The 13,544-nt window shown below is 41.8% G+C and overlaps 1 protein-coding gene across 8 annotated transcripts in view; it reads left to right on the top strand.

Annotated features, from left to right (window-relative positions):
* The first annotated feature begins 233 nt into the window (after positions 1-233).
* Positions 234-13,544, top strand: part of SPOP (speckle type BTB/POZ protein) — an 83,013-nt gene continuing 69,702 nt past the window's right edge. For 3 of the 8 annotated variants that reach the window (XM_065531360.2, XM_045374971.3, XM_015438232.4), the window contains exons 1-2: positions 234-396; positions 10,326-10,384. The gene's annotated coding sequence lies outside the window, so the exon portion shown is untranslated. The remainder of the gene's footprint in view (positions 397-10,325; positions 10,385-13,544) is intronic. The other 5 variants (XM_005583620.5, XM_005583621.5, XM_005583619.5 and 2 more) reach the window with 2 other exon arrangements.

Consider the following 13,544-nt stretch of genomic DNA (forward strand, 5'->3'; position numbering starts at 1 on the left):
CCCTCCAAGTTCCCGCCTCTTTTTACTCAGGCCCCTCCTTCCACTCATATCCCCGGGCCCTGGCTTGGCCCCGAGACGCATGCGCACTAGGGAAGGTAGGCGGAGTCTTAAGGACGAGGGAGGAGGAGCAGGGAAACCCAGGGAGGGGAGGGGAAGAGAAGGGAGTAAAGGGGAGGAGGCCGCGCGGGGTGGGGCCCGGCGGTACGCGCTGGCTGCGTCGACGTGCTGACGCCATGACGCCCCGGCCGGTGTGTGTCGGTGTGTGTGTGTGTGAGTGTGCGCGCTCCGAGTGTGTGTGTATTTGTGTATCGGCGGTCCCGCAGGTCCCGGATGTTGCGGACAGTATGAGGCGAGCGCAGGGGGACGGGGACCAGCAGCTGTCGCCGCCGCTCTCAGGTGAGTGGGGGGAGGAGAGTCGAGGGAGGGGGTTGTCCTGTCGGAGTGGGGGGGCACCTCCCTGAAGAGGTGACTGACCCCCACTGCCCCCCCACCCCCCGCCACACACATATACTCTCCTCAGTCCCATTTCCTACACCCGGATTACGTGGCCTGCGAATGCCAAAGCCGAATCACCCGTCCCTTCTCCCTATCTCAAGCATTCAGGAGACACAAACGCGCCCCCTGCCTTCAGCCCCCCCCCCATCATTTCCCAGCCCCATCCCCCTTGCCAAATAGTGAGCTGTCGCCTGCGGCGAGATGGGTGACTGCGCATGCGCGAGTGTGAACGCGCTCGGGGTGCTTCTTAGCTGCCCCCGGGGCGCATGCGCATCGTGGTGTTGCAGGGACCTGCGGGATAAAGAGCCGGTGGAGCACGAGTCCGCCTTCTTCCCAGGCTGTGGGCTAGACTTGCTGCCAGATAATGAGCCTGTTGCTCCTGCCCAAAAGGGAGAATTTAAATTATGTGAAAGACTTACGGACAAAGCACTATTCTCATGTGGTGTTGCCCTAGAGACTCCCAGGCTACAAACGCCTCCCAGAGCCAGCGTGTCCCACACTGACCCTTCTTTTGAAACTGTCACTGCGTCTTCTAGTTGTAGGATTACTTTTCCATTCCTATACTCCATCGTCGTGCTTGTACCTTTTAGTACCAGTTTACCCTAAATTTAGGAGTAGGTGCTCCTTTCCATCACTTGTCCTGGCAGGGGATTTTGGAAGCTTTGCTAAAGAAGACTAAGGGTCATAAAAGAAACTAAGTGAGGCATTTCATTTTAGTAAAATTCTTGATTCGCAGAACTAGATAAGACAGATAAAGGGCACACTCAGTATAAAGCTTAGGGTCCTAACTATAAATCAAGACATCAAGAATCTCACCTACCAGCCCTCTTACTTTGTGTGACCTATGTGCCTTTTTATTTGGTCAAAGATCTTCCTTAGCACTTTTAATTTTATCTGTACCTTATTGGTGCTCTGTGACGTGAAAACAAAGGCAATCTGAAACTGTTGGTGGACAATAACTTATTCAGTGGAGGTTTTAAGTAATGTGATGTTTCTTTCACGTTGGCAGATAACAAAAAGAAATGTAAATAACGAACTCTGAAGAACAATAGTATTTCAGTGATCTAGGACCTGGGTTTTCAGTTGGCGATTATACGTGACCCTGTTTTGGGATACTTTGCTGCTGCTTACCTCTGCCATCAAAACAGAGAGAAGATAAGCTCTTAATAGCAAAAGGTTTTCTAGATAACATTGAAATGAATAGCTAAATTGTTGTGGGGAGGGGAGTGCGAAAGGAGGGGCATTTTTTTGTGTTTTTCAGTTCTCCTTGCCAATCCTAGTCTCCTAGCTGGATAACTGGGAAGGGACCTTACTTTCAATTCTCTTTAGTTTGTATTCTTTGATTTTCTTCTCTTAAGGCTTTTTTGGCTGCCACTGTTAACTCCAAAACCGCTTGTTCTTGGGCCTTAAAGTATATGTATTTTTCACTTCCCCTTTTAACCCTGGCCCTTACAGGGTTCAGCTGTCTTTTGTGCTGTTTCCTGTTGCCATGGTTACAGTTAGAACCAAGAGATGACACACAGGGAGCAGAGGAATTTGGGGTGCATGTATCTTTCTGGGAAAGAGCTGGAAACTCATCTTTTTTTCCTTTTTTCCTATTTTTCCTAAGGAGTAGAAGTTATTGTAAGACTACCCCACACTTAGGGTTGGGGCAGTTGGTATCCATTTGGTACTTTATTGATCTCTCCTTTTAGAGCTCTTCATAGTAGCTAATTTGGTATTTGGAGATGTTTACTGTTCCCTATGTCCATACTTAGGATAGGATAGGTTCTGGTAATATCTAGAAGTGAAACTATTGTAGTAAGTGTCCATCTTTCTTCTCAGTAGGTTTCAGCCATTAGGATGCTTCAATTTTTCTTTTTTCCTCTTTTTTTTTTTTTTTTTGAGATGAAGTCTTGCTCTGTCACCCAGGCTGGAGTGCAGTGGTGTGATCTCGGCTCACTGCAACCTTTGCCTCCTGGGTTCAAGTGATTCTCCCGCCTCAGCCTCCCGAGTAGCTGGGATTACAGATGAGTGCCACCATGCCTGGCTAATTTTTGTACTTTTTGTAGAGACAATGTTTTGCCATGTTGGCCAAGCTGGTCTCAAACTCCTGACCTCAAGTGATCCACCCCCGCCTTGGCCTCCCAAAGTGCTGGGATTACAGGTGCGAGCCACCGCGCCGGGCCTGATTTTTTCTAGAAACATTTTGTCTAGTTGAATTCACCGAAGCCTCATTTAAAATTTTGATGGCATGCAATGCTTTTAGATTAAGATGAATGTTGTTAAATAATTCGTACTGGTGCAGAGCCTTTTTTAAAAAATCACTCTTTAAAATGGGTAACACATGTACATACATATGAAACAAAATTCAAAAGGTACACAGAGAGTGAAGTCTTTCTTTTCTTACCATCCTCTTTATCCATGAGTTCCCTTTCCCAAAGGCAGCAATCTTGTTTATTCATCCAGAGACAGTATATCCTTTTACAAGCATATACACCTATATATTCTTCACATTTTTTGTTTTTGTTTGTTTTACGCAATAAGACATTATGCTTATTCTGCACTTCGCTTTTCTCTGTTTATCTTGGTGATCATTCCATGTAGTAAATACAGTCCCTCTTCCTTTTTGAAAGATGGCAGATAATTCCATTGTGTAGATGTACCATCATTCAGCCAACACTTATTGGACATTTAGGTTGTTTCCAGTGATACAGTTAATTCCTTGTATGTACTTATTATGTGTACGTGAGTGTCTGTTGGTTTAAATTCCTAGTGGACGCGCTGGATCAATGGGTGTGCATTTGTAATATTGTTAGATATTACTAAATGCTTTCCACAGAGGTTGTATGAATTTATATTCCTGCCAGCAGTGTGAGTCTGCCTGTTTTCTCACCAACACTATTATCAAAATTTTTGATATTTGTGCCGTCTTTTATCTAAGATTTTAAAGTTCATTATGTAGTTTGTTAAGCTTCACTGCACTGAAGAGTTGTGTATAAATACCTCACTGTTTTGCAGATTGGGGAGGGGTCATGGAGGATTTTGTTTGAAAAATAATGTCATGAGAATAAAGTCATATGTCTGGATAATAGCAAATCCATGACAATGCTAGGAAGACATAAAAAACCTATATTCCAATTTCTTCCTTTAACTCCTAGATGCTAGTTTCTCTGTAATTCTGTAAGCCTGTAAATGATTTATGATCTCCTTTTGATAACTGTGACTTTAAATTGTTCATCCAAGTGAACTGCTATTATTCTGGTGAGAAATTGAAAAGCTAATCTAGTTAGTTGAGGTCTGCCTTCTTGGTACAGAATACTGGTACTAGCATTTTTTAAGTCTGCTGATTGCAGAATACTTCACTATGAGCTTCAAAGAAGTAGAAAAGAATTAAATATGTGCTTGAAGAGAGTTTACAGTCTTGTTGGAAAACCTAGAAGAAACGGATAACTTTCTGGACACATGTAGTCTACCAAGATTGAACCATGAAGAAATAGAAAACCTGAACTGATCAATAATAGTGAGTATCAAGATTGAAGCAGTAATAAAAAGTCTCCCGTCAAAGAAAAAGCCCAGGACCTGACAGCTTCATCGCTGAATTCTGCCAAACATTTAAAGAAGAACTAATACCAGTTCTACTCAAACTATTCTAAAAAGTTGAAGAGAAGGGAATACTTCTTAAACTCATTCTGAGGCCAGCCTTACCCTGATGCCAAAACCAAAGATGTAATCTTTTTATTTATTTATTAATTATTTATTATTATCTTTTTTGAGACCGAGTTTCGCTCTTGTTGCCCAGACTGGAGTACAGTGGCGCAATCTTGACTCACCGCAACCTCCGCCTCCCTGGTTCAAGCTATTCTCCTGCCTCAGACTTCCTGAGTAGCTGGGATTACAGGCATGCAACACCATGCCTAGCTAACTTTGTATTTTTAGTAGAGACAGGATTTCTCCATGTTGGTCAGGCTGGTCTCAAACTCCCGACCTCAGATGGTCCGCCTACCTCAGCCTCCCAAAGTGCTGGGATTACAAGCCTGAGCCACCACGCCTGGCCCAAAGACATAATCTTGTTGTAAAGCCACACCTACTGAATATAGGAAATAATAAGAGAACAATTAGAAAACAAAACTGTAACACTAATACACTATGTTCCATGCTGAGAGGACCTTGTGAAGACATGATTAAAGGTTAAAAGAGAGTTCATTTGGGAGGCCTTCCTGGAGGAAGTACATTTGGAGCCCTTTTTTTTTTTTTCTATAATGGTTTAAGTGAAAAATTTTAGACATACAGAAAAATGGAAAGAATAGCACAGTTAACATCTTTATATCCATCACTTAGATTCAACAGTTGTTCACATTTTGCTATATTTACTTCATGTATGTGCACATATATTTAAATATATACATTTTTGTATTGCACACATCATGACACTTTACCCTAAAATACTTTAGATGTATCTCCTTAAAGCTTATAATAACTTGTCACAGTTAAGGCAATTAACAGTAATTCTCTAATACCATCTAATATCCAATTCATGTTCAGATTTGCTCAGTTGTCTTGAAGATGACACTTCTTTTTTTCCTCCAAGCATGTCTCTTTAGTCTCTTTAAATCGAGAACAGTTTAGAAGCCACATGATACTGTTTTTTTTTTTCCGAGATGAAGTTTCCCTGTCGCCTAGGCTGGAGTGCAGTGGCACGATCTTGGCTCACTGCAACCTTTGCCTCCAGGGTTCAAGCGATCCTCCTGCCTCAGCCTCCTGAGGAGCTGGGATTACAGGTGCCCACCACCACGTGGACCTGGCTAATTTTTGCATTTTTAGTAGACACGGGGTGTCACCAGGTTGGCCAGGCCAGTCTCAAACTCCTGAATTCAAGTGATCCGCCTGCCTCAGCCTCCCAAAGTGCTGAGATTACAAGTGTGAGCCACCATGCCTGGCCTCATGATACTGGTTTTTAAAGAGTCTGAGCTGTTTGTCTTGTAGAATGTATCACTTCTGGAATTTTCTGGTTATTTCCTCATAGTTTCATAAACAGATATTGAGCTCTACAGGTCTGATTAGATTATCGTTAAACATTTTTGATGAGACTACTTTGTATGTGTTTCTCTGCTCCTTGCTGCATCATAGGAGGAGAAACATGATGTCATACTGTCCCACTATTAATGATGCTGAGTTTGTTTGATCATTTAAAGTGATAAATACCAGACTCCTTTGTTGTAAAGATATTTTTCCCCCTTTGTAATTAGTAAGTTATCTGTGGAGTGGTGCTACTTTGGCATTGTACTATTACTCTTCTCCAGCAACATTTCACCTCATGATGATGATCTTTGCGTAAATCAGTTAATTCATTGGTTTTTGGAAATAGTGATTTTTCTGATTCTGTCATTTCTTTTACACTGATTAGCTTTCAATCTTCTGTAAGGATTTTCCTCACCGGTTGGGAATAAATTATAATTCTTTTTTGTTTTTTGTTTTTTTTGAGATGGAGTCTCAAAAAAATTGAAATTGTGTGTTGAAATTGTGTGTTTCTTGCTCTGTCTCCCAGGCTGGAGTGCAGTGGAGTGATCGTGGCTCACTGCAACCTCTGCCTCCTGGGTTCAAGTGATTCTTGTGCCTCAACTTCCCAATTAGCTGGGATTACAGGTGCCTGCCACCACACTCAGCTAATTTTTTGTATTTTTAGTAGAGACAAGGTTTCACCGTGTTGGCCAGGATGGTCCTAATCTCCTAACCTTGTGATCCGCCTGCCTTTCCCTCCGAAAGTGCTGAGATTACAGGTGTGAGTCACCACGCCCAGCCAATTTTTGTAGTTTTAATAGAAATGGGGTTTCACCATATTGGCCAGGCTGGCCCTGAACTCCTGACCTCAAGTGATCCTCCCGCCTCTGCTTCCCAAAGTCTTGGGATTACCGGCATGAGCCACCGTGCCTGGCATAAATTATAATTCCTACTAAAAAATTGAGATAAATTCTTAATTTTTTTTCTTTAACACTTTTCTGAGTAAGGAAATGGTACACTATCATCTCTAATGGTGGTAAATGAGTTTTTCACTCTCATTGTTTTAGTGTCATGGATTTTAGTTTATTCCATGTTTTACCAACATTTACATTCTTTTTGATGCTCACACTGTTCCGTATTTGGCCTGTGGGAGCCCTTTAAGCTTGGGCTGTGAGTGCTTCCTTGCTTTCTGTCACAAGCAGTTCCTAGCTCACTTTGTATTTTTCCTTTCCTAGATGCAGAACCCTTACCCTTACCTTTATGTATATGACATTTTCTTCCCTTTCAGTAAATTATGAGGTTGGTGCAAAAGTAATTGCGGTTTTGTCATTAATGGTACAAACCGCAATTACTTTTGCACCAACCTAATAGGTTATTTGTCTACCATATGCAGCTTCTGGAACCAAATTCTAAAAACTAAAGGTGCTTTAATTTTAACCCGATGTACTTAGTGTTTGACTCACTTCTGTGTCACTGGCATTGCTGGATTCTGGATGTTAGAACTCACAGCTTCCCTTACTTGAATATTCTTCGTGAAAGGCAGTATCTGAAGAGAGCATTGACCACCCCCTTGTCCCCACCTCTCATGAGCAAACTTGTTTTTTTCTAAGATGAAAGGCACACAGAATAAAATTTAGAGGTTGAAATTGTGTGTTTCTAAGCTTTGGGATGTGGCGGTTTTATTATTACATAAAAACATCTGTGTGTCTATGCCCAAGTATGTCTTCCCTTTTCCTCATCTCTACACAGAGTGTTATGTAAGATTATGCTGTAATCGCATTTTTTAAATTATCACTAGATTTTCATCATAAAAAAGAAGTGAGGCAAATTGTTCTTAATTAGGGAAAAATTTCAGATAGGCCGTAAACTCTGATATCTAGCTGTCTTAACTCAGGGTCTGGAACAGTGCCGAATCCTGTGGCTTTCTGTTATGTACTGTAGACTCAGGAGGAAAGTCAGGGCAGCCACAATGTTTTCTGAAAATTCATCACACTAATAAAGGTTAATACAAATGAAAGATACAGCAGAACTGCATTCTAAAGTGGGTTTCGGGGTAGACTAATTCCTGTCTTAGCAAAAAATGTTTTGTTAGACTTCTACAGTGTAGTGGTGTTTGAGTAATCTTACTGATTTCAGGTTACTCAAAGCCAGACAATAACAGTATTCTGATATTTATCTGAAATTCATATTTCAGTTGCTTTTTACCATTTTGTCATATTTATAAGGTTATTCTCAACCTGGTTTCATAACAATACTGGTCCCAAATTAAATCCTGCTTGTATATTCAGGGAAGCACACCTGTTTCTTGTGTTTGTTTTCAGGCATAGTGAATCTCTCTGAAAGGCTATTCTGACACATTTGCCAATAAGACCTAGTAGCTGCTTTTATTTTTGTTTTTGAAAAGCTCCCATTACAGGAAAAAGAAATTCTAAAGTACACATTCTTGAGGAAATGCTTAGGCTGTCATTCTTCCAACTATGGTCATGTTTTAATAGAACTTTAAAGGAGTTGCCTAGGTACTCTATGACAGAGCTGGTCATGCAGCTTTGGGAGAGCTGGATATAGACCTTAGGGAATTAACCATTCAGACAGCAACACGTTCTTTTTTTTTTTTTTTTTGAGACAGAGTCTCGCTGTGTCATCCAGGCTGGAGTGCAGTGGCGCGATCTCGGCTCACTGCAAGCTCCGCCTCCCGGGTTCACGCCATTCTCCTGCCTCAGCCTCCCAAGTAGCTGGGACTACAGGCGCCCGCCACCTTGCCTGGCTAGTTTTTTTGTAGTTTTTAGTAGAGACGGGGTTTCACTGTGTTGGCCAGGATGGTCTCGATCTCCTGACCTCGTGATCTACCCGTCTTGGCCTCCCAAAGTGCTGGGATTACAGGCTTGAGCCACTGCGCCCGGCCAGCAACACCTTCTTGATCGTGAAGACCTTTATTCCTGACTTTTGATTTTCTAAAAAGCTGTTAGTGTAAATCTCCTTGCCATGTCAGTAGTTCTTTGAAAACCTCTAATCTCCCCTATCTATATATCTATTTATTTGTAACAGGAAAAATGTATGTGTGATCATTCATCTCCTCAAACTGAGATTTATGTATTCCTTTACTTGATATTTGGAAACAGATAACCGTGTAGAAATTTGCTGTAAATAAAAATGACAATTTTTCGATGAACATCTTTTATGCTGTCTTAATTTTTTTTTTTTTTTTTTTTTTTGAGACGGAGTCTTGCTCTGTCACTAGGCTGGAGTACAGTGGCGTTATCTTGACTCACTGCAACCTCCGCCTCCCGGGTCCAAGTGATTCTCCTGCTTAAGCATCCCGAGTAGCTAGGACTACAGGCATACACCACCATGTCTAGCTAATTTTTGTATTTTTACTAGAGACGGGGTTTCACCATGTTGGCCGGGATGGTCTCGATCTCCTGACCTAGTGATCCGCCCGCCTCAGCCTCCCAAAGTGCTGGGATTACAGTTGTGACCCACTGCACCTGGCTTTAATTTTTTAATTATAAAAGATCTTAGACTGGGCGTGGTGTCTCACGCCTGTAATCCCAGGACTTTGGGAGGCTGAGACGGGCAGATCGCCTGAGGTCAGGAGTTCGAGACTAGCCTGGCCAACATAGTGAAACTAAGCATAGTCTCTACTAAAAATGCAAAAATTATCCAGGCGTGGTGGTGGGCACCTGTAGTCCCAGCTACTTGAGAGACTGAGGCAGGAGAATCACTTGAACCTGGGAGGAGGCGGAGGTTGCAGTGAGCTGAGATTGTGCCACTGCATTCCAACCTGGGCGACAGAGCAAGACTCATCTCAAAATCTCAAAAAAAACAAACCAAAACATATATGTAAATATATATGTGTATATATGTAAATATATGGGTGTGTGTGTATATATATCTTAAACATATAGAAAATATAAAGAATAATACCGTGCATATACTTATCACCCAGCTTTATAAAATCTTAACATTTTATTATATTTACCCCCAGATACTTTTTCTAGTAAATAGCACATTAATGAAATAGCAAAGCCTTAGTGTATTACTATTCTCTTCTTCCCTCCCTCCTTAGAGGTAACACCTATCCTGAATTTGGTGTTTATTATGTTCTAACTGTGCTGTAATCCAATATGTACTATATACTCCAATCTATACCGTTCTTTATCTTAATATTTTTGCTTAGTATGGTTTTTTGAGATTTACTTATGTTGATACATGTAACTTGAGTTCATTTTAACTGCTGTTTAGTATTTGGTTGTATGAATATCTGTACCACCATTTATCCGTTTCCTGTTTAATAAACATAAGGTATTTCCAGTTTTTTATTATTATACATAATAAACAATCTCTTATTTTTATTGTGGTAAAAAACTTAATGTTAAATTTACCACCTTGGCCAGGCGCGGTGGCTCAAGCCTGTAATCCTAGCACTTCGGGAGGCCGAGGCGGGCGGATCACGAGGTCAGGAGATCGAGACCATCCTGGCTAACACGGTGAAACCCCGTCTCCACTAAAAAATACAAAAAACTAGCCCAGCGAGGTGGCCGGCGCCTGTAGTCCCAGCTACTTGGGAGGCTGAGGCAGGAGAATGGCGTGAACCCGGGAGGCGGAGCTTGCAGTGAGCTGAGATCCGGCCACTGCACTCCAGCCTGGGTGACAGAGTGAGACTCCGTCTCAAAAAAAAAAAAAATTAAATAAATAAATAAATAAATTTACCACCTTAACCATTTTAAGTATACAGTTAGTAGTGTTTAGTATAGTCACATTGTTGTGCAACAGATCTCTAGAACTCTTTCGTCTTGCAATACGGAAACTCTGTACTCATTAAACAACTTCTTGTTTCCTCCCTCCCCCAGGCTCTGGGAACCACCCTTTTACTTTCCGTCTCTAGGAATTTCACTACTCTGGTGTAAGTGTAAGTGGAATCATACAGAGTTTGTCTATTTTGTGACTGGCTTGTTGCACTTAGCCCATTGTCCCCAAGGTTCATCCATGTTGTGGCATGTGCTAGGATTTCCTTTCTTTTAAGGCTGAATAATATTCCATTCCAGATTTTGCTTATTGCTTTATCTATTGATAGACATTTGTGTTGTTTTTACCTTTTGGCTATTGGGAGTAATGCTGATATGAACATGAGTGTACAAACATCTTTTCAAGACCCTGCTTTCAGTTCTCTTGGGTATATGCCCAGAAGTGGAATTGTGGATCATGTAATTCTATTTCTGATTTTTTGAGGAAACTTCATACTGTTTTCCATAGTGGCTGAACCATTTTATATTGCCACCAGCAGTTCACAAAGGTGCCAACCTCTCTGCAGCCTAACACTTTTTCTTTTTCTTCTCTTCTTTTCTTTTTTCTTTCTGTTTTTGAGATGGAGTCTTACTCTGTCGCCCAGGCTGGAACGCAGTGGTGTGATCTCGGCGCACTATAGCCTCCACCTCCTGGGTTCGCGATTCTCCTGCCTCAGCCTCCCAAGTAACTGAGATTACAGGCGTGCGCCACCATGTCCAGCTAATTTTTGTATTTTAGTAGAGACGGAGTTTTACCATGTTGACCAGGCTGGTCTCGAACTCCTTACCTCAAGTGATCCGCCTGCCTCGGCCTCCCAAAGTGCTGCAGGCGTGAGCCACCACACCCGGGTTTTTTTTTTTTTTTTTTTTTTTTTTAAAGGCTTTGGCTATCCCTTTTAGGGCAGTATTTATTTTGTTAAAAAAATTTTTTTTTTTTTTTTGGTAATAGTAGCCATTCTAATGGGTGTGTTTTAATTTGGTTGTTTTTGTTTTTGTTTTTAGACAGCGTTTTGCTCTTGTCACCTAGGCTAAAATGCAATGACATGATTTCAGCTTATTGCAACCTCTGCCTCCCAGGTTCAAGCGATTCTCCTGCCTCAGCGTCCCGAGTAGCTGGGATTACAGGCTTGTGCCACCATGCCTGGCTAATTTTTGTATTTTTAGTAGAGATGGTGTTTCACTATGTTGGCCAGGCTAGTCTTGAACTCCTGACCTTAGGTTATCCACCCACCTTGGCCTCTGAAAGTACTGGGATTACAGGCATGAGCCAGCACGCCCAGCCCTTTAATTTGTTTTTAAACTTAATTTTATCTTTTATCAAACTGAGTTTTAGATTTTTTTTTTTTTTTTTTTTTTTTTTGAGATGGAGTCTTATTCTGTTGCCCAGACTGGAGTGCAGTAGTGCCATCTTGGCTCAGTGCCACCTCTGCCTGCCAGGTTCAATGATTCTCCTGCCTCAGCCTCTCAAGTAGCTGGGATTACAGGTGGCCCGGCTAGTTTTTGTATTATTAGTAGAGACGTGGTTTTACATTGTTGTCCAGGCTGGACTCAAACTCCTGACCTCAAGTGATCCGCCTGCCTCGGCCTTTCAGAATACTGGGATTACAGACGTGAGCCACTGTGCCCGGCCTTGAGTTTTAGATTTTCATGCAATCAGATTTATTATATTGTTCCTATATGGGGGGGTGTGTGTGTGTGTCTTCATGAAGGAATCCTCCCCTATATGGAGGTAATGGTTTCATCTTATCTTCTAAAAGTTGTTAAAGTGTGCTTTTTACCTTTAGGTCTCTAATCCACCTGGAATTTATTTTGATGTTTCGTGTGAAGTACAGATCATATTTTTTTGTTCATAAAGATAACCCTGAAGTATGGATCCAGTTTTCTTTCCATAAGGATAGTCTAGTGGCCGAGCATCCTTTATTGAATAGTCCATCTGTTCCCTACAACTTCATAATGCCACTAATATGTTTCCATATATATAAGAGTTTGTATCTGTATTTTCTCTATTCCATACCGTTGGTCTGTTGGCCTATCTTGTACTGGTACTGCAGTGCCTTAATTCTCATAGGTTTATAATAATTGTTTATATTTGATAGGGCAAGTCTCACTCTCTTGTTCTTTATTTTTCAGGCTTTCTGTCATATTGGTATTTTTTATTTATTTGTTTATTTTTTTTTGAGACGGAGTCTCGCCCTGTCGCCCAGGCTGGAGTGTAGTGGCTCTATCTCGGCTCACTGCAGCCTCTGCCTCCTGGGTTCAAGCAATTCTCCTGCCTCAGCTTCCTGAGTAGCTGGGACTAGAGGTGCACACCACCATGCCAGGCTAATTTTTATTAATTTATTAGAGATGGGGTTTCAGCATGTTGGCCAGACTGGTCTTGAACTCCTAACCTCAGGTGATCCACCTGCCTCAGTCTCCTAGAGTGCTGAGATTACAGGCATAAGCCATCGCGCCTGGCCAAATTGGTGTGTGTATATGTGTATGTGTGTGTGTGTGTCTGTATTTTTTTTTCTTTTTGAGAGAAGCCTTGCTGTCGCCAGGCTGGAGTGCAGTGGCACCATCTCGGCTCACTGCAAGCTCCGCCTCCTGGGTTCACGCCATTCTCCTGCCTCAGCCTCCCCAGTAGCTGGGACTACAGGTGCCTGCCACCGTGCCTGGCTAATTTTTTTGTATTTTTAGTAGAGATGGGGTTTCACTGTGTTAGCCAGGATGGTCTCTATCTCCTGACCTTGTGATCTGCCCGCCTGGGCCTTCCAAAGTGCTGGGATTACAAGTATGAGCCACCGCACCCGGCCCCAAATTGATAAATTTTAATGAAGCTATTTGTTGTCCAATATATATTCACATGATGTATAACGGACTTTTCCTAAAGAAGAGAAGAATTATACCTTCCTTACCTAGTAACTTATCACTTGTTTTGAATGAGCCTACAATTTCCATTCAACTTTTAGTTTTGTTGGAGTGATTTTATATAGGGATATCTTCAAATGGAAGGGAACCTTATTGTAATTTGGTGTCTTGTATAAGGACTGGGTAAAAGCATTGAAGTTTTATGGTGTCAAGGCTTCCTTGATCATAAGGAAATTAAACCTATTCAAACCAGTTCATATAAAAGAGTTTCTGATGTCACATGCAGGGTTGAAAAAAACATAAACTGGGGGAGATTTATCTGAAGGAAAAAGGAAATAGCTGTTGCAGAATCTAAGGAAAAGCTGAACAACCAAACCTCAGAAAAGGCTGGAACCAAAACAGTAGCGGGTTCTTCCGCAAGAGTTTGCGGACTCT

Source organism: Macaca fascicularis, chromosome 16 (genome assembly GCF_037993035.2).
Source record: "Macaca fascicularis isolate 582-1 chromosome 16, T2T-MFA8v1.1".
Lineage (NCBI taxonomy): Eukaryota > Metazoa > Chordata > Mammalia > Primates > Cercopithecidae > Macaca > Macaca fascicularis.